The sequence below is a fragment of the Oncorhynchus clarkii genome, chromosome 26 (genome assembly GCF_045791955.1).
Source record: "Oncorhynchus clarkii lewisi isolate Uvic-CL-2024 chromosome 26, UVic_Ocla_1.0, whole genome shotgun sequence".
Lineage (NCBI taxonomy): Eukaryota > Metazoa > Chordata > Actinopteri > Salmoniformes > Salmonidae > Oncorhynchus > Oncorhynchus clarkii.
The window spans coordinates 34,115,053-34,142,368 of NC_092172.1; the positions used below are offsets into that span (position 1 = coordinate 34,115,053).

A 27,316-nucleotide genomic window follows, 5' to 3' on the forward strand; every position below is an offset into this window, starting at 1 on the left:
CTACCTTATATAAATGTTACTTACCCTACATTATTCATCTCATATGCATACGTATATACTGTACTCTATATCATCGACGGTATCCTTATGTAATACATGTATCACTAGCCACTTTATACTATGCCACTTTGTTTTCATACTCATCTCATTTGTACATACTGTACTCGATACCATCTACTGTATCTTGCCTATGCTGCTCTGTACCATCACTCATTCATATATCCTTATGTACATATTCTTTATCCCCTTACACTGTGTACAAGACAGTAGTTTTGGAATTGTTAGTTAGATTACTTGTTATTACTGCATTGTCGGAACTAGAAGCACAAGCATTTCGCTACACTCGCATTAACATCTGCTAACCATGTGTATGTGACAAATAAAATTTGATTTGATTTGATTTGGACTACTGTGGGTTGTAGAAGCCTCATGGTAACAGTACAGCATCAGGACTACTGTGGGTTGTAGAAGCCCCATGGTAACAGTACAGCATCAGGACTACTGTGGGTTGTAGAAGCGCCATGGTAACAGTACAGCATCAGGACTACTGTGGGTTGTAGAAGCCTCATGGTAACAGTACAACATCAGGACTACTGTGGGTTGTAGAATCCCCATGGTCACAGCACAGCATCAGGACTACTGTGTAACTCACCAGCATAACAACCACCGCTACCAGGCATAAAAAGCCTGAACACAGAAACACAATAAACTGCCTGCACCTAGCCAAGGGTAGAACACACACACACCAAGGACACCTTGTAAGCTACCCTCTCCCTGGCTCTGATTTGAATGAAAGGTACATGTGAATCAACATTATGTTCAGGTGGCAGAAGTCTGTTCTTACTGCTAACCTTCCAGCCTTGTAGCCTTTTCATCCCCATAGCTGCTTTAGTCACTAAAGAAACCCCTCATTTGCCTAATTCATGTCACCTATTCTGGGTCTGCAGCCCAACTGGCACCCTATTCCCTATATAGTGCACTACTTTTGACCAGGACACATTTCAAATCAAATCAAATCAAATTTTATTTGTCACATACACATGGTTAGCAGATGTTAATGCGAGTGTAGCGAAATGCTTGTGCTTCTAGTTCCGACAATGCAGTAATAACAAGTAATCTAACTAACAATTCCAAAACTACTGTCTTGTACACAGTGTAAGGGGATAAAGAATATGTACATAAGGATATATGAATGAGTGATGGTACAGAGCAGCATAGGCAAGATACAGTAGATGGTATCGGGTACAGTATGTACAAATGAGATGAGTATGTAAACAAAGTGGCATAGTATAGTATAAAGTGGCTAGTGATACATGTATTACATAAGGATACCGTCGATGATATAGAGTACAGTATATACGTATGCATATGAGATGAATAATGTAGGGTAAGTAACATTTATATAAGGTAGCATTGTTTAAAGTGGCTAGTGATATATTTACATCATTTCCCATCAATTCCCATTATTAAAGTGGCTGGAGTTGAGTCAGTGTCAGTGTGTTGGCAGCAGCCACTCAGTGTTAGTGGTGGCTGTTTAACAGTCTGATGGCCTTGAGATAGAAGCTGTTTTTCAGTCTCTCGGTCCCAGCTTTGATGCACCTGTACTGACCTCGCCTTCTGGATGATAGCGGGGTGAACAGGCAGTGGCTCGGGTGGTTGATGTCCTTGATGATCTTTATGGCCTTCCTGTGACATCGGGTGGTGTAGGTGTCCTGGAGGGCAGGTAGTTTGCCCCCGGTGATGCGTTGTGCAGACCTCACTACCCTCTGGAGAGCCTTACGGTTGAGGGCGGTGCAGTTGCCATACCAGGCGGTGATACAGCCCGCCAGGATGCTCTCGATTGTGCATCTGTAGAAGTTTGTGAGTGCTTTTGGTGACAAGCCAAATTTCTTCAGCCTCCTGAGGTTGAAGAGGCGCTGCTGCGCCTTCTTCACGATGCTGTCTGTGAGTGGACCAATTCAGTTTGTCTGTGATGTGTATGCCGAGGAACTTAAAACTTGCTACCCTCTCCACTACTGTTCCATCGATGTGGATAGGGGGGTGTTCCCTCTGCTGTTTCCTGAAGTCCACAATCATCTCCTTAGTTTTGTTGACGTTGAGTGTGAGGTTGTTTTCCTGACACCACACTCCGAGGGCCCTCACCTCCTCCCTGTAGGCCGTCTCATCGTTGTTGGTAATCAAGCCTACCACTGTTGTGTCGTCCGCAAACTTGATGATTGAGTTGGAGGCGTGCGTGGCCACGCAGTCGTGGGTGAACAGGGAGTACAGGAGAGGGCTCAGAACGCAACCTTGTGGGGCCCCAGTGTTGAGGATCAGCGGGGAGGAGATGTTGTTGCCTACCCTCACCACCTGGGGGCGGCCCGTCAGGAAGTCCAGTACCCAGTTGCACAGGGCGGGGTCGAGACCCAGGGTCTCGAGCTTGATGACGAGCTTGGAGGGTACTATGGTGTTGAATGCCGAGCTGTAGTCGATGAACAGCATTCTCACATAGGTATTCCTCTTGTCCAGATGGGTTAGGGCAGTGTGCAGTGTGGTTGAGATTGCATCGTCTGTGGACCTATTTGGGCGGTAAGCAAATTGGAGTGGGTCTAGGGTGTCAGGTAGGGTGGAGGTGATATGGTCCTTGACTAGTCTCTCAAAGCACTTCATGATGACGGATGTGAGTGCTACGGGGCGGTAGTCATTTAGCTCAGTTACCTTAGCTTTCTTGGGAACAGGAACAATGGTGGCCCTCTTGAAGCATGTGGGAACAGCAGACTGGTATAGGGATTGATTGAATATGTCCGTAAACACACCGGCCAGCTGGTCTGCGCATGCTCTGAGGGCGCGGCTGGGGATGCCATCTGGGCCTGCAGCCTTGCGAGGGTTAACACGTTTAAATGTCTTACTCACCTCGGCTGCAGTGAAGGAGAGACCGCATGTTTTCGTTGCAGGCCGTGTCAGTGGCACTGTATTGTCCTCAAAGCGGGCAAAAAAGTTATTTAGTCTGCCTGGGAGCAAGACATCCTGGTCCGTGACTGGGCTGGGTTTCTTCCTGTAGTCCGTGATTGACTGTAGACCCTGCCACATGCCTCTTGTGTCTGAGCCGTTGAATTGAGATTCTACTTTGTCTCTGTACTGGCGCTTAGCTTGTTTGATAGCCTTGCGGAGGGAATAGCTGCACTGTTTGTATTCGGTCATGTTACCAGACACCTTGCCCTGATTAAAAGCAGTGGTTCGCGCTTTCAGTTTCACACGAATGCTGCCATCAATCCACGGTTTCTGGTTAGGGAATGTTTTAATCGTTGCTATGGGAACGACATCTTCAACGCACGTTCTAATGAACTCGCACACCGAATCAGCGTATTCGTCAATGTTGTTATCTGACGCAATACGAAACATCTCCCAGTCCACGTGATGGAAGCAGTCTTGGAGTGTGGAGTCAGCTTGGTCGGACCAGCGTTGGACAGACCTCAGCGTGGGAGCCTCTTGTTTTAGTTTCTGTCTGTAGGCAGGGATCAACAAAATGGAGTCGTGGTCAGCTTTTCCGAAAGGGGGGCGGTGCAGGGCCTTATATGCGTCGCGGAAGTTAGAGTAACAATGGTCCAAGGTCTTTCCTCCCCTGGTTGCGCAATCGATATGCTGATAAAATTTGGGGAGTCTTGTTTTCAGATTAGCCTTGTTAAAATCCCCAGCTACAATGAATGCAGCCTCCGGATAAATTGTTTCCAGTTTGCAGAGAGTTAAATAAAGTTCGTTCAGAGCCATCGATGTGTCTGCTTGGGGGGGGATATATACGGCTGTGATTATAATCGAAGAGAATTCTCTTGGTAGATAATGCGGTCTACATTTGATTGTGAGGAATTCTAAATCAGGTGAACAGAAGGATTTGAGTTCCTGTATGTTTCTTTCATCGCACCATGTCACGTTAGTCATAAGGCATACGCCCCCGCCCCTCTTTTTACCAGAAAGATGTTTTTTCCTGTCTGCGCGATGCGTGGAGAAACCTTTTGGCTGCACCGCTTCGGATAGCGTCTCTCCAGTAAGCCACGTTTCCGTGAAGCAAAGAACGTTACAGTCTCTGATGTCCCTCTGGAATGCTACCCTTGCTCGGATTTCATCAACCTTGTTGTCAAGAGACTGGACATTGGCAAGAAGAATGCTAGGGAGTGGTGCGCGCTGTGCCCGTCTCCGGAGTCTGACCAGAAGACCGCCTCGTTTCCCTCTCTTTCGGAGTCGTTTTTTTGGGTCGCTGCATAGGATCCACTCCGTTGTCCTGTTTGTAAGGCAGAACACAGGATCCGCGTCGCGAAAAACATATTCTTGGTCGTACTGATGGTGAGTTGATGCTGATCTTATATTCAGTAGTTCTTCTCGACTGTATGTAATGAAACCTAAGATGACCTGGGGTACTAATGTAAGAAATAACACGTAAAAAAACAAAAAACTGCATAGTTTCCTAGGAACGCGAAGCGAGGCGGCCATCTCTGTCGGCGCCGGAAGTAGGGACGCAATCCATGTCTGCGTATCCCATCGGAACACACAGATGGTATTACATATTCTCACCCCCCAAAATATAAAGAAAGAAATAAATCTGAAATGCCAAGCTGTGTATAATAGGTTACTCTCCCCTCAGCTGTAGCTTCTCATCTTAACCATGAGACAAGGGCTGCGGCTTGAATGGCACCCTATTCTCTATACTGTATAGTCCACTACATTTGACTAGAGCCCTATGAGCCCTTGTCAAAAGTAGTGCACATTGTAAGGACTAGGGTGGCATTTGGGACGCAGGCAAGGTGACAGTAGAAATAGTGTAAATCCCCGAATCAAAAGAAAAGCAGCTTTAATGAGAGAGAGGGAGATGGAGTGAGGAGAGGGAGAGATGGAATGAGAGAGTGAGAGAGAGGGGAAGAGAGAGAGGGGGAGAGATGGAGTGAGGAGAGAGAGAGGGAGAGAGGGAGAGGGAGAGAGAGATGGAACGAGAGAGAGCGAGAGAGAGAGGGGAAGAGAGAGAGAGGGAGAGAAGGAGTGAGAAAGAGAGCAGGGAGAGATGGAGAGAGAGGGGGAGATAGGGGGGTAGCACAGATATAGAGGGGGGAATGAGAGAGAAAGGGGGGGTTGAATCAGTGTGTGTAGGCGTGTGTGTACGTGTGTGTGTGCGTGTGTGTGTGTCCATTTGTCTCTCTGTAATTCGGCTCAGGCTGTCATACTTGAGTAAAAGTAAAGATACCTTAATAGAAAATGACTCAAGTAAAAGTGAAAGTCATCCAGTAAAATACTACTTGAGCAAAAGTCTGAAAGTATTTGGTTGCAAATATACTTGGGTATATAAATTAAATAGAATTGCTACAATAAAGTAAAAGTATAAATCATTTCAAATTCTTTACATAAAGTAAATCAGATGGTACCATTTTCTTGTTTTTTTGCCAGGGGAACACTCCAACACTCAGACATCATTTACAGATAGCCAGGGGAACACTCCAACACTCAGACATCATTTACAGATAGCCAGGGGAACACTCCAACACTCAGACATCATTTACAGATAGCCAGGGGAACACTCCAACACTCAGACATCATTTACAGATAGCCAGGGAAAGACTCCAACACTCAGACATCATTTACAGATAGCCAGGGGAACACTCCAACACTCAGACATCATTTACAGATAGCCAGGGGAACACTCCAACACTCAGACATCATTTACAGATAGCCAGGGGAACACTCCAACACTCAGACATCATTTACAGATAGCCAGGGAAAGACTCCAACACTCAGACATCATTTACAGATAGCCAGGGGAACACTCCAACACTCAGACATCATTTACAGATAGCCAGGGGAACACTCCAACACTCAGACATCATTTACAGATAGCCAGGGGAACACTCCAACACTCAGACATCATTTACAGATAGCCAGGGGAACACTCCAACACTCAGACATCATTTACAGATAGCCAGGGAAAGACTCCAACACTCAGACATCATTTACAGATAGCCAGGGGAACACTCCAACACTCAGACATCATTTACAGATAGCCAGGGGAACACTCCAACACTCAGACATCATTTACAGATAGCCAGGGGAAGACTCCAACACTCAGACATCATTTTACAGATAGCCAGGGGAACACTCCAACACTCAGACATCATTTACAGATAGCCAGGGGAAGACTCCAACACTCAGACATCATTTACAGATAGCCAGGGGAAGACTCCAACACTCAGACATCATTTACAGATAGCCAGGGGAACACTCCAACACTCAGACATCATTTACAGATAGCCAGGGGAACACTCCAACACTCAGACATCATTTACAGATAGCCAGGGGGACACTCCAACACTCAGACATCATTTACAGATAGCCAGGGGCACACTGCAACACTCAGACATCATTTACAGATAGCCAGGGGAACACTCCAACACTCAGACATCATTTACAGATAGCCAGGGGAAGACTCCAACACTCAGACATCATTTACAGATAGCCAGGGGAACACTCCAACACTCAGACATAATTTACAGATAGCCAGGGGAACACTCCAACACTCAGACATAATTTTCAGATAGCCAGGGGAAGACTCCAACACTCAGACATCATTTACAGATAGCCAGGGGAAGACTCCAACACTCAGACATAATTTACAGATAGCCAGGGGAAGACTCCAACACTCAGACATCATTTACAGATAGCCAGGGGAACACTCCAACACTCAGACATCATTTACAGATAGCCAGGGGAACACTCCAACACTCAGACATAATTTACAGATAGCCAGGGGAACACTCCAACACTCAGACATCATTTACAGATAGCCAGGGGAACACTCCAACACTCAGACATCATTTACAGATAGCCAGGGGAAGACTCCAACACTCAGACATCATTTACAGATAGCCAGGGGAAGACTCCAACACTCAGACATCATTTACAGATAGCCAGGGGAACACTCCAACACTCAGACATCATTTACAGATAGCCAGGGGAACACTCCAACACTCAGACATCATTTACAGATAGCCAGGGGAACACTCCAACACTCAGACATCATTTACAGATAGCCAGGGGAACACTCCAACACTCAGACATCATTTACAGATAGCCAGGGGAAGACTCCAACACTCAGACATCATTTACAGATAGCCAGGGGAACACTCCAACACTCAGACATCATTTACAGATAGCCAGGGGAACACTCCAACACTCAGACATCATTTACAGATAGCCAGGGGAACACTCCAACACTCAGACATCATTTACAGATAGCCAGGGGAAGACTCCAACACTCAGACATCATTTACAGATAGCCAGGGGAACACTCCAACACTCAGACATCATTTACAGATAGCCAGGGGAACACTCCAACACTCAGACATAATTTACAGATAGCCAGGGGAACACTCCAACACTCAGACATCATTTACAGATAGCCAGGGGCACACTCCAACACTCAGACATCATTTACAGATAGCCAGGGGCACACTGCAACACTCAGACATCATTTACAGATAGCCAGGGTCCACTCCAACACTCAGACATCATTTACAGATAGCCAGGGGAACACTCCAACACTCAGACATAATTTACACATAGCCAGGGGAACACTCCAACACTCAGACATCATTTACAGATAGCCAGGGGAAGACTCCAACACTCAGACATCATGTACAGATAGCCAGGGGAACACTCCAACACTCAGACATCATTTACAGATAGCCAGGGGAACAGATCAGAGGCAGTAGGGATGATAAGGGATGATCTTTTGATAAGTCTGTGAATTGGACCATTTTCCTGTTCTGCTAAAGAATTTAAAATGCACTTTGGTTGTCAGGTTTAAAAGTACATGTATGGAGTAAAAAAGTACATTATTTTCTTTAGGAATGTAGTGAAGTAAAAGTAAAAGTTGTCAAAAATATAAATAGTAAAGTACAGATACACAAAAAACTACTAGTAGTACTTTAAAGTATTTTTACTTCTGTTGGTGAGGCTCTCTGACACGCTGCTCTCTGACACGCTGCTCTCTGACACGCTGCTCTCTGACACGCTGCTCTCTGACACGCTGCTCTCTGACACGCTGCTCTCTGACACGCTGCTCTCTGACACGCTGCTCTCTGAAAAGCCCTATAGGCTCTGGTCAAAAGACGTGCACTAGCCTATAGAGGGAATAAGGTGCCTTCGTGACAGCCCAGAATACGATATGATACACACAACAACAAAACAGACTACAAAGTCCCTCTCATACAGCTGTGGGCTGGAGGGTTTAACTGTTTCCAGAAATCAACTGACGGGTTGATTGATAGTTTCACTGAAGGTTTGTCTGTTTCTCATTCTACACAGAAGCCCATGAAGTAAGACACTGATGAGTTACACACCATCAACTGAACAACTGCTTACTCTCACACACACACACACACACACACACACACACACACACACACACACCGTCTTGATCAACCTGCCAGTGTTCTACAGTGTTCTCTACCCAGCCTCCACATGGTTGACATCAGCCAGTCCTCTCTACCCAACCTCCACATGGTTGGCATCAGCCAGTCCTCTCTACCCAACCTCCACATGGTTGACATCAGCCAGTCCTCTCTACCCAACCTCCACATGGTTGACATCAGCCAGTCCTCTCTACCCAACCTCCACATGGTTGGTATCAGCCAGTCCTCTCTACCCAACCTCCACATGGTTGGCATCAGCCAGTCGCCTCTACCCAACCTCCACATGGTTGACATCAGCCAGTCCTCTCTACCCAACCTCCACATGGTTGACATCAGCCAGTCCTCTCTACCCAACCTCCACATGGTTGGCATCAGCCAGTCCTCTCTACCCAACCTCCACATGGTTGGCATCAGCCAGTCTTCTCTACCCAGCCTCCACATGGTTGGTATCAGCCAGTCCTCTCTACCCAACCTCCACATGGTTGGCATCAGCCAGTCCTCTCTACCCAGCCTCCACATGGTTGACATCAGCCAGTCAGTTTTAATACCAGAAACATATGGACTCCATTATTGTGATGCATCAGATCTTATTGTTCCACTGCTTCTCCAGATTTTCCCTTTCCCCTCTCTTTGGAATATGGCTCCAGTCTGTGTCAGTGTGTGTCTTTTTAAATAGCCTCTGCAGGCCAGACCTCTAGAGTCACGAACCTCTGAGATGACTGAAGACTTAGAGTTTTTATTCAGTTCTATAATTATATAGCATGTGAGTTTAAGTATGCCCTTTGTAGCTGGCACATTAAAACACCATCTTTGAGGACAGCTTGTGTGTGCGTGCGTGTATCAGTGTGTGTGTGTCTGTGTGTGTCCGTGTATGTATGTCTGTGTGTGTCAGTGTGTGCGTGTGTGTGTCCGTTTGAGGGCCACCAGATGAGAAAGACAAAACAGGACTTACCCACCTCAATTTCTCAGGATGACATCACTCCTACCTAAAACGCAGGGTGATTGGTCAGAGATTGGCCTATCAGTGTAACGGACATCAGCGGGGACAATGATAGGAGCAGGGTAACATTGCCCCTAGATGCTGATCTTGTGTCAGTTCGGCATTTTCCCCACTAATGGTTAAGGTTAGGATTGGGGGAGGGGAAGCTGATCCTGGATCTGGGCTTTCACCCTGTCTGCAATAGCATCCAGAAGGAAGAGTGTATCTCTGTGGTGCTGATTATGGTTAGCATATACATATAACACAACACCCACACGTACTGTACATCTGAGAGCACAGAGGCACACACCCTCTCTCACACACATGGAGCTTGTTTTCTATTCGTTTTGACACTGCATGCTTTTATTGCTCACTGAGAGGTACTCAGCCTGCCTGAGAGTGTGACAGCAAATGAAGACTAGGCAGAGTGCTAAACAGCAGTCAATGTGTGTGTGTGTGTGTGTGTGTGTGTGTGTGTGTGTGTGTGTGTGTGTGTGTGAGGGGGGGGGCTAACCTAGCCTCCATTAACACAATAAAGTAAACACCTAGCTAGCTAACTGTGTTTTCATTTACAACTCATTACTCAACCATTGGAATCCACAGAGAGGTAAAATACACACACACACACACACTGTACATCAACACACCGTAAAGTACACACACACACACACACACACACACACACACACACACACAGACACACAACCTGGAGTGACAAAGCAGCCATCAACAGGAGGTTGCTCAGGTGCAGAAAGAGTCCTCATCAATGAACTAATCAATTACTGTCTAAATAAATGGATGGATGGATTGATAAATGAATTACTAAATGAACAAACAAATTAAACAAATTAAGAAACTAATGATGGAACAATAGTATCATCTTGGGATTTGTCCCTAGTTGGGATGATCTATAATTAAGATGGGTAGCCCAACACAGACTGGATTTGTCCCTAGTTGGGATGATCTATAATTAAGATGGGTAGCACAACACAGACTGGATTTGTCCCTAGTTGGGATAATCTATAATTAAGATGGGTAGCCCAACACAGACTGGATTTGTCCCTAGTTGGGATGATCTATAATTAAGATGGGTAGCCCAACACAGACTGGATTTGTCCCTAGTTGGGATAATCTATAATTAAGATGGGTAGCCCAACACAGACTGGATTTGTCCCTAGTTGGGATAATCTATAATTAAGATGGGTAGCCCAACACAGACCGGATTTGTCCCTAGTTGGGATAATCTATAATTAAGATGGGTAGCCCAACACAGACTGGATTTTTCCCCATGATCTTTAAGACGAGCCGTGGAAAATCAGAGAGAATGGACTGTCTGTGTCTGTCTGTCTGTCTGTCTGTCTAGGATGGATATGGCTGTAGCCATTCTCACTGTGTGTATGCAACACCCTCTTGCCTGAGTTAACAAACACATCTGTCTGTACACAGCTCCTGTGCTCTCAACATCTGCAATATAAACAATCTATTGCAATGCAACACAACACAAAGTAACACAACACAGAGCAACACAAAGCAACACAACACAAAGCAACGCAACACAAAGCAACGCAACACAGAGCAACACAAAGCAACACAACACAACACAATGCAAAACAAAGCAACACAACGCAACACAACGTAACACAACACAACACACAACGTAACACAACACAACGCAACACAACACAACACAACAGAAAGCAACACAACAGAAAGCAACACAACACAACACAACGTAACACAACACAACACACAACGTAACACAACACAACGCAACACAACACAACACAACAGAAAGCAACACTACACTACAAAACATATTGCAATGTAACACAACACAAAGCAACACAACACAATGCAACACAACACAACACAACACAAAGCAACACAACAGAACGCAATACTACACCACAAAACATATTGCAATGTAACACAACACAAAGCAACACAACACAATGCAACACAACACAACACAAAGCAACACAACAGAACGCAATACTACACCACAAAACATATTGCAATGTAACACAACACAAAGCAACACAACACAATGCAACACAACACAACACAAAGCAACACAACAGAACGCAATACTACACCACAAAACATATTGCAATGTAACACAACACAAAGCAACACAACAGAAAGCAACACAACGCAACACAACGTAACACAACACAACACACAACGTAACACAACACAACGCAACACAACACAACACAACAGAAAGCAACACAACAGAAAGCAACACAACGCAACACAACACAACGCAACACAACACAAAGCAACAACACAAAGCAACAACACAAAGCAACACAACACAAAGCAACACAACAGAAAGCAATACTACACTACAAAACATATTGCAATGTAACACAACACAAAGCAACACAACACAATGCAGCACAACACAACACAACACAACACAAAGCAACACAACACAAAGCAACACAACAGAAAGCAATACTACACTACAAAACATATTGCAATGTAACACAACACAAAGCAACACAACACAATGCAACACAACACAACACAACACAAAGCAACACAACACAATGCAACACAACACAAAGCAACACAACACAATGCAACACAACGCAACACAACACAATGCAACACAACACATAGCAACACAACACAATGCAACACAACACAATGCAACACAACAGAATGCAACACAACATAAAGCAACACAACATGTCGCAGCACAAAACACAACATAACATAAAGTGGATCTGTAGTGAGAGGCTGTGGAATTCTATTTAACCAAACAGAAACAGTTCAATGGACTGGGGCTTCATTTAAAAACAACAAGATGTTTTCATTCACTAAACCTGTTGCTCATTGTTCTCTTACATACCACAGCACACACCCACACTCTTTTACAACAGACACACACACAGTCACAGAAAACATCACACGTCATAAAGTATCATCGCTGCAGATTCTAGACCAAACATGGTGATTCAAGCTCTTTCAAGCTTCCAATTGAAGGTGCCTATTGAAAATACACAAAGGCTCTCTTAGAAACTGAGGGAGGCGGAGAGGAGAGCTACGAAGCCATAAAAACAACTCAGGTCAGGTCCGTCTGCTACAGCTGCATTACTGCTCTCAACCACGGTTAGTGTGAAAATGATTCTATTGGAGAGTGAGTGAAGAGGAAGACGTCTACCTACCATTTAGTACAAAACTAAATCCCTTCCTCAGAGGAATCCGTTTACCTACCATTTAGTACAAAACTAAATCCCTTCCTCAGAGGAAGACGTCTACCTACCATTTAGTACAAAACTAAATCCCTTCCTCAGAGGAATCCGTTTACCTACCATTTAGTACAAAACTAAATCCCTTCCTCAGAGGCAATAGCTTAGCTCTAGGACAGAAATGAATACATGTTAAATGAGTGTTTATGAAAATGTATCACTGAAACACATTGAACTTCTGGAATGAACTCCCCGGTTGGTTTGAGATATCAGGCAAATAACATCTTTCTTCTTCCATTTTCTTCTCTTGCTCTTTCTTCCCTTTTCAATTCTATCTATATTCATGCTCTTGTATTGGGAGGGATGGGTTCTCCCATCTCATAGCCCTCTGGGTGCTGGGGAACTTGAAATGTACACACACACACACACACACACAACCACATGCTCGTACACACATGCTCTCTCACATACACACACTGGGACCATGCTCCCACCCATCCAGGACATCTACTTGAAACAATGCCTGAGGAAGGCCTGCAGCATCATCAAGGACCCCCCCCCCCCCCTCTCTCTCCCTCCCCCTTTGGGACAATTGAGACATGGATTGTCTATGTGTGCCATTCAATGGGTGAATGGGCAAGACAAAATATCTAAGTGCCTTTGAACGGTGTATGGTAGTAGGTGCCAGGCGCACCAGTTTGAGTGTGTCACAAACAGGTTTTTCACGCTCAACAGTTTCCTGTGTGTGTCAAGAATGGTTCACCACCCAAAGGACATCCAGCCAACTTGACACAACTGTGGGAAGCAGTGGAGTCAACATGGGACAGCATCCCTGTGGAACGCTTTTGACCTCTTGTAAAGTCCATGCCCCATCAACTCAATATTAGGAAGGTGTTCCTAATGTTTTGTACACTCAGTGTATACATTCATGTTACACACACATTATAACTGCTGCTTACCAGACTGTTATTAACCTGCTCAGTTGATACACTTCCCTCCAATCCCCCATTGCCCAGAACATATGTACATATCGGACTAGAAATGGTTCCTTCCTGTATTATACTTATGTTAAAATGTTTATTCTATTCTACTGAGCCATTTACTTTATGTTTGTAGTCTTATATTGCATTATTGGTTATTGTTGTTGCATTGTGGAGAAGGAACCTGCAAGTAATCATTTCATTGGACGATGTATACCATGTGTATCCTGTACATACTGTTAGACTAATATGTGTGCGCACACACACACACACACACACACACACACACACACACACACACACACACACACACACACACACCTCCTAAGCCCTCAGAGTAGTGGGGTTGAAAGTAGGAACATCCTGTAGGGGAGAATGAGGCCATGCTAGGATACACTCTGTATGGGTCCTGGGCTGACTTAAAACAAATTGAAACCACACACACCTCCCATGACTGGAGAAACTACATCAGGAAGACATACACATCCCTGGGGTCTCACTTAAAACACACACACACACTGATCTTGTTAACTTATATAAGTATTGAATAAGTAATACATGCTGAAGTGAACAACTACACACTAAACATGCCGTTAGCATCATCAGAATCACCTCAACATCCGAGCAGAGCTAAATTAAAATATGTCATCAATTCTGCCTCTCCAGCTTTCCTACATTCATTTAGAACACGAGACACAAATCTGGGGCTGGTACTGCTGAATTACTAGGATAAACCAACCAGCTAACATCAGAAACAAGCCTTGGGGAGACACAGACAGGCAGACAGACTCACGCACCAACAATGGTATCTGCAACCGGCCTTGGACGGACGGACAGACAGACAGACAAACAGACAGACAGACAGACAGACAGACAGACAGACAGACAGACAGACAGACAGACAGACAGACAGACAGACAGACAGACAGACAGACAGACAGACAGACAGACAGAGAGACACACACACTGTGTGCCATACGACAGCCATCAGCTAGATGAGATTGACACGTAGCAGGCAGATGAAAGACAAGACTCAGCCCTCTGTTCATTCCTCCCTGCAGTCACATTCTACTGAGGTCTCTCACTTTCATACATCCATTATTCCCTACACTACATGGTGTGGCGAGGACACACACACACACACACACACACACACACTGTGACAACAACATGCAGTGCTGGGGATCGACTCATGGAATCTGTGCCTTGCAGAATACTGGGGAGCAAGCTGTCGGGGAGCACTTACACAGCTTTATCTGTGTGTGTATGTATTTGTGTATGCATTTGTTTATGTGTGTGTATGTGTGTGTGTATATCTGTGTGTGTGTACTCACCTTGTCACCACAGTCAAGCGGGCTGGATCCACTCTTGTTCCCACAGTCTTCCTGAAACACAGAGAAAATCACAAGCCACATGTTGGTTGTTTGTCTATTCAATTCAGTCCTGTATGAAAACAAATCTAGAAAATGAATAACATTACATTTCTCTCCCCATTACTTAGATGTTTGTTCTCTTACAGTATATTCCTTGAGAGCTTGATTCTCTGATTGTATTAGATTGATTCAAGTCTTAAATGTGTTTTTCTTTCCAAAATGAAACCAGTCGAAACCTGGTGATGACCACATGAATATCCATCAAGTCTCCTATGATTTGTGATGGGCTGGATCCAAAAAGTCCTATTTCTCCTCCAGGATGTGACAGTAACTTGTTGGTATTCTACCAGCTCTCTCAATTTCCTATTTTCATCAAGGGAATATGATAGTCTCCTTCTCTCTTTCTGTCTATCCTCAACCCCCACCCCTCTCTCTTTCTCCAATCCCATCTTTCTCTCCGTTCTTTCAAACCAAATCGCTCTCCAAACCATCCTTCTATTTTCTCCAATCTCTCTCCCTTTCAACCCCTCCCTCTCTCCATCTCCCCTTCTCTCTTACTCCCCCCAACTCTCTAACCCAATCTCTCTCCCTTCCAACCCCTCCCTCTCTCCATCTCTCTAACCCAATCTCTCTCCCTTCCAACCCCTCTCTCTCTCTCTCCATCACCCCTTCTCTCTTACTCCCCCCATCTCTCTAACCCAATCTCTCTCCAGCCTCTCTAGGTAGTGACAGGTAGTTTATTCCCTCCTGTTCTGACAGATGTCAGCTTTGACAACCCTGCCTCATCCTCCACAAGGATTACTCTCCTTCCAAGAGATATGGCTCTGTGTATCGCATCCTCTAACTCATTACAACACACACACACACACACACACACACACTAGTGCTGTCAAATTCAAATCTCGACCTGGAAGCCAATTCCACTGCTTTTTCATTCTTCCTAATCAGGGACTGATTTCAACCTGCGACACCAGGTGGCTGCAATAATTATCAGGTAGAGCAGAAACCCAGTAGGGTCCGGACATCGTAGGGTCAGAGTTCAATACCCCTGCTCTGGAGGTTTATGCCTTATTTGAGGAATATGTAACATTCTGTCTCTCATGTCCCAGAGGAGAGTAGGCATATACACTGACTGGACAAAACATTATGAACACCTGCTGAAAGATAGAGGACAGTAGGCATATACACTGACTGGACAAAACATTATGAACACCTGCTGAAAGCTAGAGGAAAGTAGACATATACACTGACTGGACAAAACATTATGTACACCTGCTGAAAGCTAGAGGACAGTAGACATATACACTGACTGGACAAAACATTATGTACATCTGCTGAAAGCTAGAGGACAGTAGGCATATACACTGACTGGACAAAACATTATGAACACCTGCTGAAAGATAGAGAAGAGTAGACATATACACTGACTGGACTAAACATTATGAACACCTGCACAAGCTAGAGGACAGTAGGCATATACACTGACTGGACAAAACATTATGAACACCTGCTGAAAGCTAGAGGACAGTAGGCATATACACTGACTGGACAAAACATTATGAACACCTGCACAAGCTAGAGGACAGTAGGCATATACACTGACTGGACAAAACATTATGAACACCTGCTGAAAGCTAGAGGACAGTAGACATATACACTGACTGGACAAAACATTATGAACACCTGCTGAAAGCTAGAGGACAGTAGACATATACACTGACTGGACAAAACATTATGAACACCTGCTGAAAGCTAGAGGACAGTAGACATATACACTGACTGGACAAAACATTATGAACACCTGCTGAAAGCTAGAGGACAGTAGACATATACACTGACTGGACAAAACATTATGAACACCTGCTGAAAGCTAGAGGACAGTAGACATATACACTGACTGGACAAAACATTATGAACACCTGCTGAAAGCTAGAGGACAGTAGACATATACACTGACTGGACAAAACATTATGAACACCTGCTGAAAGCTAGAGGACAGTAGACATATACACTGACTGGACAAAACATTATGAACACCTGCTGAAAGCTAGAGGACAGTAGACATATACACTGACTGGACAAAACATTATGTACACCTGCTGAAAGCTAGAGGACAGTAGACATATACACTGACTGGACAAAACATTATGAACACCTACTGAAAGCTAGAGGAGAGTAGACATATACACTGACTGGACAAAACATTATGAACACCTGCTGAAAGATAGAGAGAGGACAGTAGACATATACACTGACTGGACTAAACATTATGAACACCTGCTGAAAGCTAGAGGAGAGTAGACATATACACTGACTGGACTAAACATTATGAACACCTGCTGAAAGCTAGAGGAAAGTAGACATATACACTGACTGGACAAAACATTATGTACACCTGCTGAAAGCTAGAGGACAGTAGACATATACACTGACTGGACAAAACATTATGAACACCTGCACAAGCTAGGAATCTCTTATTGATGTCAGTTGTTAAATCCACTTCAATCAGTGTAGATGAAGGGGAGGAGACGGGTTAAATAAGGGTTTTTAAGCTTTGAGACATGGATTGTGTATGTGTGTTATTCAGAGGGTGAATGGGCAAGACAAAAGGTTTAAGTGCCTTTGAATGGGGTATGGTAGTAGGTGGCAGGCAGACCAGTTTGAGTGTGTCAAGAACTGCAACACTGCTGGGTTTTTCATGCTCTACAGTTTCCCGTGTGTGTCAAGAATGGTCCACCACCTAAAGGACATCCAGACAACTTGACACAACATTTGGAAGCATTTGAGTCAACATGGGACAGCATCCTTGTGGAACGCTTTCAATACCTTGTAGAGTCCAAGCCCCGACGAATTGAGGCTGTTCTGAGGTTATTAATGTTAACACTTGCCATGCACAATGCTCCCTTAATGATAAATCATCCAAATGTACCCTGTTGCTCCCTTAATGATAATCATCCAAATGTACCCTGTTGCTCCCTTAATGATAAATCATCCAAATGTACCCTGTTGCTCCCTTAATGATAAATCATCCAAATGTACCCTGTTGCTCCCTTAATGATAATCATCCAAATGTACCCTGTTGCTCCCTTAATGATAAATCATCCAAATGTACCCTGTTGCTCCCTTAATGATAATCATCCAAATGTACCCTGTTGCTCCCTTAATAATAAATCATCCAAATGTACCCTGTTGCTCCCTTAATGATAAATCATCCAAATGTACCCTGTTGCTCCCTTAATGATAAATCATCCAAATGTACCCTGTTGCTCCCTTAATGATAATCATCCAAATGTACCCTGTTGCTCCCTTAATAATAAATCATCCAAATGTACCCTGTTGCTCCCTTAATGATAAATCATCCAAATGTACCCTGTTGCTCCCTTAATAATAAATCATCCAAATGTACCCTGTTGCTCCCTTAATAATAAATCATCCAAATGTACCCTGTTGCTCCCTTAATGATAAATCATCCAAATGTACCCTGTTGCTCCCTTAATAATAAATCATCCAAATGTACCCTGTTGCTCCCTTAATGATAAATCATCCAAATGTACCCTGTTGCTCCCTTAATAATAAATCATCCAAATGTACCCTGTTGCTCCCTTAATGATAAATCATCCAAATGTACCCTGTTGCTCCCTTAATAATAAATCATCCAAATGTACCCTGTTGCTCCCTTAATGATAAATCATCCAAATGTACCCTGTTGCTCCCTTAGTGACAAATCATCCAAATGTACCCTGTTGCTCCCTTAATGATAAATCATCCAAATGTACCCTGTTGCTCCCTTAATGATAAATAATTCAAATGTACCCTGTTGCTCCCTTAATGATAAATCATCCAAATGTACCCTATTGCTCCCTTAGTGATACATCATCCAAATGTACCCTGTTGCTCCCTTAGTGATAAATCATCCAAATGTACCCTGTTGCTCCCTTAATAATAAATCATCCAAATGTACCCTGTTGCTCCCTTAATGATAAATCATCCAAATGTACCCTGTTGCTCCCTTAATAATAAATCATCCAAATGTACCCTGTTGCTCCCTTAATGATAAATCATCCAAATTTACCCTGTTGCTCCCTTAATAATAAATCATCCAAATGTACCCTGTTGCCAAATACAATCCCCCCCATGGTTTCAGACCTAACCCCCACTCTCCCTTACACTTCTATTACTCATCACCAGTCCAACCCTGACACACACACACACACACACACTCCTGTGTGAGGATAATAAGGCTAACCTGTCCAAACACATCTCTTGGCAAATTAGCAGTCAGGCTTGCATTTACAGCCAGATGTCCCAACTGTGTGTGTGTGTGTGTGTGTGTGTGTGTGTGTGTGTGTGTGTGTGTGTGTGTGTGTGTGTGTGTGTGTGTGTGTGTGTGTGTGTGTGTGTGTGTGTGGATAAGCCGTAATGAACATGAGGTCAGTGGTATAATGTTAAGACAGGGCCGTCTATATCTTTTCTGACAGAACCATGTCAGGTCAAATGGCTGCTGAGGAACACCCTGATTAGACATGAACATTCTTGGCCTATCGTGTCAAGCCTCTAAGGGCTTGTATTAAGATACCAAAACACACACACACACAGCAAATTTAAAAAACACACAAACACAGACATGCACCAAAAACAAATTTAAAAAACACACACACACAACAAATACCAGATAAAAAGGATCCATATGGTTCCTGTCCAACTGGAGAGCCTTAAATAGCTTGGCTTGCATTTTGGGTAACAGGAAATGAACTGTTGAATGCCGCTCGCAGTCAAAGGCGGATTGTTTTTCTATTAAAACTGAATTCTAAATGTTTTATCCATGTGAGGATTTCATATGGACACATAATCATTCATACATGTTTATGCAAACTAGTCTTATTAAATAATGTATGAGTCTACTACTCTACTATTGCAGTTCCAATTTGATATTTCTGTTTGGACAGTGGAACCACTTTCAGACTACAGTACAAAGTAGCTATACAGTCCTGTGTCAAACAATGTGCAAAAACCTAATTTGTGATGTGTATGCCACAGGTGGCTGGTGGCACCTTAATTGGGGAGGATGGGCTCATTGGGGAGGAATGGAATCTATGGAATGATATCAAACGAATGGATTCCATATGTTTGAAAGCACTCCATTCCAGCCATTATTATAAGCCGTCCTCCCCTCACCAGCCTCCTGTGTGCTTAGATGTGTGCATAAATCAATGTGACAGAAAAAAGGCAGACACAGAGACATACAGACAGAGAGATATACAGAGAGACAAAGTAGGAATAGGCACAGAGACATACAGACAGAGAGACATACAGACAGACATACAGACAGAGAGACATACAGACAGAGAGAGAGACATACAGACAGAGAGACATACAGACAGAAAGGCATACAGACAGAGAGACACATACAGACAGAGAGAAAGAAAGAAAAAAGGCAGACACAGAGACATACAGACAGAGACATATAGACAGAGACATACAGACAGAGAGACATACAGACAGAGAGAGAGAAAGAAAAAAAAAAGGCAGACACAGAGATATACAGACAGAGAGACATACAAACAGAGAGAGAGACATACAGACAGCAAGAGAGACATACAGACAGAGAGAGAGACACATACAGAGAGAGAGACACATACAGACAGAGAGACACATACAGACAGAGAGACACGAACAGACGGAGAGACATACAGACAGAGAGACATACAGACAGACATACAGACAGAGAGAGAGAAAGAAAGAAAAAAGGCAGACACAGAGACATACAGACAGAGAGAGACATACAGACAGAGAGAGAGATATACAGACAGAGAGAGACACATACAGACAGAGAGACACGAACAGACAGAGAGAGACATACAGAGAGACAGAGAGATCGGTCAGTGTCCACCTGTCTGCCGGGTCAGATTAGGGCTAGCCAAGACAACACACACACACACACACACACACACACACACACACACACACACACACACACACACACACACACACACACACACACACACACACACACACACACACACACACACACACACACACACACACACACACACACAAACACACACACACACACACACACACACACACAAACCAAAATAACCCCCAGCGGAGGAGGAGAAAGCAAGATGCTAAGCCAAGCCATGGAAACGCCTGGTATCAATTTACACCATGTTATCCACTTCTTGGACCGATCACTGTTTTATTTCATTAATTAACTCCTTAGCCTCAGTCTCCGTCCCAAATGACACCCTAGTCCCTGCATACTGCACTCCATTAGACTAGCACTCATAGGGCTCTGGTCAAAAGTAGTGCACAAAGTAGGAATAGAGTACCATTTGGGATGAATCCTAAGATACATGCCAGGGGGAACTAGCTGCAAGGCTGGCAGGGTGTGACGGGACAACAACCACTCAGAACAACTTCACACCCCATTAAGGGCTTGATGGATAGGCCAAAACTACTAGAAGATACATCCTAAATGGCACCCTATTCCCTATTGGGCCCTGTTCAAAAGTAGTGCACTATGTAGGAAATAGGGTGCCATTTGGTTTCTGCTTGGCACCTTGTACAATATAATATGAAGAGCTGGTATTTTTTTAAGGAGGAGGCAGAGAGCAACTCGCCAAGCCAGAAGGCTTGTACAGACACATGAGCGAGGGAAGTTGTGTGTGTGTGTTTGTGTTACTTTCCCCTCTGAAACTATGCTGGAGCCCTGATGGTTTCCTGGAGTAAATGGTGGCCTCTGGCAGCTCGCTCCCTCGTCCACGATGGCAGTGTGTATGTGTGTGCTCCCCAGTGTTCCACAACATATGCGTGCCAAGAACTCCTGAATCTCTATCTCAGAGAGTGACTCACCCACACAGTAGAAATAGACCTAGCAGAATTTATGTAGACATTGACCGAGCAGAATGTACATATAAAAACAAAACCAGCAGAATTGACATAGAAATAGATCTAGCAGAATGGACAGAAATGTACTTAGGAGAATTCTTGTAGACATAGACCTAGCAGAATAACAATAGAAATATGTATACCAAAATGGACATGGAAATAGACCTAGCAGAATGTATGTAGACATAGACCTAGCAGAATGTATGTAGACAGACCTAGCAGAATGTACATATAAAAACAAAACCAGCAGAATAGACATAGAAAGAGACCTAGCAGAAGGGGCATAGAAATAGACCGAGCATAAGGGGCATAGAAAGAGACCTAGCAGAAGGGACATAGAATGAGACCTAGCAGAAGGGACATAGAATGAGACCTAGCAGAAGGGACATAGAAAGAGACCTAGCAGAAGGGACATAGAAAGAGACCTAGCAGAAGGGACATAGAAAGAGACCTAGCAGAAGGGACATAGAAAGAGACCTAGCAGAAGGGACATAGAAAGAGACCTAGCAGAAGGGACATAGAAAGAGACCTAGCAGAATGGACATAGAAATACACCTAGCGGAATTAACATAGAAATGGACTTGACAGACTGTACATATAAAAAACGTGCAGAATGAACCTTGCAGACCTAGCAGAATGAACATTGAAATATACGCGGCATAGAAATAGAAATAGACCTAGCAGATTGAACACAGCTCAGAAAAAACACAGACGAGCTGCTAACAAGTTGGAAGTGATGTAACAAAACGGAATAGCACGCAAGTTGAAATGCACCAGCCTGAAATTCACTGGATTTGTCATGGTCCACTTCATATCATTGCAAGCACACACACGCACACACATTGCTGCATGCAAACAGCATTTAGAAAGGCAATGAGAGTCTGAGGGATGAGGAGATGATATGAGTCAATGCACTGAGCATTCTGATTGCTGCAGCCAATATGAGCCACAACAACATGAATGGAATGTCCTTTCTAGTCATTCTATATCTATACTGAGAGAACCACAGAACAAGCTCAAATAGATGGAGTGATACTAGTAGCTGTTAGAGTAATAATTAGACTGTAGGCCCCTCTCTCTACATCTCTCTGTATAGCTCTCCTCGATCTCTTTCTAGATCCCTCTCCACCTCTCTTCCTCTCTACTTTCTCTCTATATATACTTCCCTCTCCAAACATCTCGTCCACTCTTCCTCTGTATCCTTCTCTCTCCCTCCTCCCCTCATCGTAATATATAGTCTATGTGTGTATCCACCACCACACCTACAGTAGGTGTACATCCACCACCATACAGACATATGATAAACTGTAGTGCCTATTTTATACACTTCATGAGAAATGGGGTTGTCTGTGTTATTCTGGTCATTCTACAGATACCTTCGAGAGTGACCCTGGTAAGAGGGTATCACACACACACCTGCCCCTTGGGCCATGTATATGCACAGTAATATTTGCAAGTCAAAAGAAGGCAAGGAAAGGTTGCACTCACCTGCTGTATTCCTGATTTCTTCTCACGACTCTCTTCTCCTCTCCCATCTTCTCTTCATCCGTCCTTTCTCCTCCTCTCTTCTCATCGTCTGTCCTCTCTTCATCTGTCCTTTCTTCTCTTCTCCTTTCATCTCATCTCCTCTCTTGTCCTCCTTTTCTCTTCTCCATTCTCCTTTCCTCCCCTCTTCTTTCTCTCTCCACTCCTCCCCTATTCTCTTTCCTTTCTCTCCTCCCCTCCCCTCTTCTCTCACTCATCTCCTCTCCTTGGTTATGGGTTATGTGTGGAAACCTAGAGTACATTCTGAATATACCAATTAGTTTGTCAAATTCTGGCTGTCAGTCAAACCCAGGTATCTGTTTCTCTGAGATGCTTTGACATTCCCAGGACTGATTACATGGTTCCAATGGGTGTTCCTTCAATCCCTGTTCTGTGGCTCTAATGTGGACTTCTGTTGCTTCCAAACATCCCTCCCTCCCTCTCTGTCTCTCTCTTGTTCTCTCATGCAGGGATCTTGTCAATTATGGCCTTGAAATCCGGTCATGGTCATTCCTTTCCTGAGATTTGATATCATCATCATTGTCATCTCTGCTAGCTATGCATCTTTTACAAGAGCGACTAAAAGAAGGAGGGGAAGTACAGGGTTAACTTTTCCCCTTTCTTAAATCTGACAGAGACACACACACACACACACACACACAGAAACATGCACACGCACACTGCTTATTCCCTGACCACTAAGCCCTCTAAAGACTTCAATTACAGCAGGAAATCCACTCACTTATTGAACAGCTCTGTCATATTCTGAGCAAGTCTTACATTCATCATCAATATGCCCTTACAGCCTCAGTCAAACCTCAACTGTCACGTGCTCATCACTCATTCCACATACATATCCTGATAATGAAGGAACCTGTTGGGTACATAGGCTAGTATAAACTAAACTAACGCTGCTCTTACCTCACCAATACTGACTGAGTTCAATATAATCACCGATTAGCTATAGGTTCGTATATGGGCGCATCAATCTGAAAAACACTGAACTATTATCAGCAATACAACTTGAATATATGGACATGTTGAAAATGACGGAATGTTGTTGGAAGAATATAAAAAACACATACCTGATGACTGTGCACTTGATGCCCCCTAGGGCAGCGAAACCGGGCGCGCACGTTACGAGAAGCGAGCGCAAGATACAGTGGCACATGCGAACCGAGCGCTTGAAAATACACAACATAGGCTACCCTTGCTGCACAGTATCATATTATACAACATCATACATAAACCAGCCCTATAAATATAATTTGTGGTTTTAACAATGCTACCACTTGCGCGAGTTGTGCTTGCTTGCCGGGTGAAACGTGTTGGTACATGATACGGTTGTTAACGCACAGATACCGTACCATTGTTGATGTCATGCACGGTCAAAGTCTATAAGGATGGCATTGTGTAAATTGCATTAATTACATGTAGGGATACATGTATATTTTGTAGGACGATTTATTTTGACACTGATCAATGGCACTGGGAGGAGATGAGCTGGAACGAACCGCAAAAAGGCGCACCTTCAAAACAAACACCTCTGGTCCTTACAGCCACAGCTGGCACTGGCCGCTCCTTTCTGCAGCACCTACAGTCCACAACGACCCAAAGCAGTCTGTTGTATTCCTATTAGCAGGCTATACTACCGATACACCGGTGGCTTTGGCTTTGACACTAGAGTAAGAGCAAAAGAGAGGCGAGCTGGAGTTGTTTTTAAATCCCCAAAAGGTTTAGTAGTTAGCTTATAAACTCCACGGAGATCGAGAGACGCACCAACCTGTAGAATAAACCAACCGTTTTCTAGTCGACTCCTTCGGGAAGTGCGGTCTTGGTGAGGACACACTGGAGATGTGACAGGGACAATTAGGTCATGTGTCAGGTCTGCTATAGCGGAGAGAAGAGGCACTCTGATATTTATACACGCATCTCCTCTCCGCTCCGCGCGAGCCTGGTGCTTCTGAACACGCTGTTTACGCCAGCAGAGGCAGGAGGACACGCCCACTGCACACTCATTGGTCCGGTCCATTTCTAAGCCATTTCTATCATTCCATTGTCGGAGGCCTATTGTAGATACAATCTATAAAGCCTACTTTAGCGCTATTCTAGGAGGACTGAAAAATGTATAAAATAATTTGATAATTGGAGGCAAATGTGTAGGCCTACGTTGTAAGTGCATTTTGATGCAGGGCCAGTAACTTGAAATGTATTTAAAATATGCATTTATTAGGCTATGGAAACATGAAAGTGGGATTTCCGCACAGAAGTATATTATAGCCTACACTACTGGTGATGTGACTTGGTGCTCGGGAACATGAGCTGCCAGTAGAAATACTGTGTGAGTATTTGGTGCACTGGAATTTCTTCTGTCTGCCTTGCCACCTATATCCTTGCCACCTATATCCTTGCTACCTATATCCTTGCCACCTATATCCTTGCCACCTATATCTGCATGACCTACACCTTTATCCCTTCTCTTCTTTCCTCTACTCCCTTCCCAATCCCCTCTACACACACCCACCCATCTTTCTCACTGCCGCCCACCCATCTTTCTCACTACCCGCTCACCCCTCTTTCTCACTACCCGCCCACCCCTCTTTCTCACTACCCGCCCACCCCTCTTTCTCACTACCCGCCCACCCATCTCTCTCACTACCCACTCACCCCTCTTTCTCACTACCCACTCACCCCTCTTTCTCACTACCCGCTCACCCCTCTTTCTCACTACCCGCCCACCCCTCTTTCTCACTACCCGCCCACCCCTCTTTCTCAATACCGCCCACCCCTCTTTCCCACTACCCGCCCACCCCTCTATCTCACTACCCGCCCACCCATCTTTCTCACTACCCGCCCACCCATCTTTCTCACTACCCGCCCACCCATCTTTCTCACTACCGCCCACCCATCTTTCTCACTACCCGCCCACCCATCTTTCTCACTACCCGCCCACCCATCTTTCTCACTACCGCCCACCCATCTTTCTCACTACCCGCCCACCCATCTTTCTCACTACCGCCCACCCATCTTTCTCACTACCCGCCCACCCCTCTTTCTCAATACCGCCCACCCCTCTTTTCCACTACCCGCCCACCCCTCTTTCTCACTACCCGCCCACCCCTCTTTCTCACTACCCACTCACCCCTCTTTCTCACTACCCACCCACCCCTCTTTCTCACTACCCACTCACCCATCTTTCTCACTACCCGCCCACCCCTCTTTCCCACTACCCGCCCACCCCTCTTTCCCACTACCCGCCCACCCCTCTTTCTCACTACCCACCCACCCCTCTTTCTCACTACCCACCCACCCCTCTTTCTCACTACCCGCCCACCCCTCTTTCTCACTACCCACTCACCCCTCTTTCTCACTACCCGCCCATCCCTCTTTCTCACTGCCCGCCCACCCCTCTTTCTCACTACCCGCCCACCCCTCTTTCTCACTACCCACTCACCCCACTTTCTCACTACCCGCTCACCCCTCTTTCTCACTACCCGCCCACCCCTCTTTCTCACTACCCGCCCACCCCTCTTTCTCACTACCCGCCCACCCCTCTTTCTCACTACCCACTCACCCCTCTTTCTCACTACCCACCCACCCATCTCTCTCTCTGTCTCTCTCTCTCTCTCTGGTCTTCATCCTATCGCTGTCCCTCACCATCGCTTTCTCTATGCGTTCCTCTCCATTCTTATTTCTCTATGCGTTCCTCTCCATTCTTATTTCTCTATGCGTTCCTCTCCATTCTTATTTCTCTATGCGTTCCTCTCCATTCTTATTTCTCTATGCGTTCCTCTCCATTCTTATTTCTCTATGTGTTCCTTTCCATTCTTATTTCTCTCCATACATCTCTTGTTCCTGTCTGTACATTAGCTTACAGGTCAAACATGGGAGTTTCGTAACTGTCCTGCTATGGTTGAGGAGGTTGAAACCATGAAATGGA

At 44.7% G+C, this 27,316-nt stretch overlaps 1 protein-coding gene across 4 annotated transcripts in view; it reads right to left on the bottom strand.

Annotated features, from left to right (window-relative positions):
* LOC139384481 (cell migration-inducing and hyaluronan-binding protein-like) overlaps positions 1 to 25,334 on the bottom strand; it is a 176,285-nt gene extending 150,951 nt beyond the window's left edge. The window contains exon 1 of one of the 4 annotated variants that reach the window (XM_071129267.1): positions 25,177 to 25,334. The gene's annotated coding sequence lies outside the window, so the exon portion shown is untranslated. Of the gene's footprint in view, positions 1 to 24,905 lie in introns of all 4 variants that reach the window. The other 3 variants (XM_071129266.1, XM_071129268.1, XM_071129269.1) reach the window with 3 other exon arrangements.
* Between the last annotated feature and the right edge of the window lie 1,982 nt (positions 25,335 to 27,316).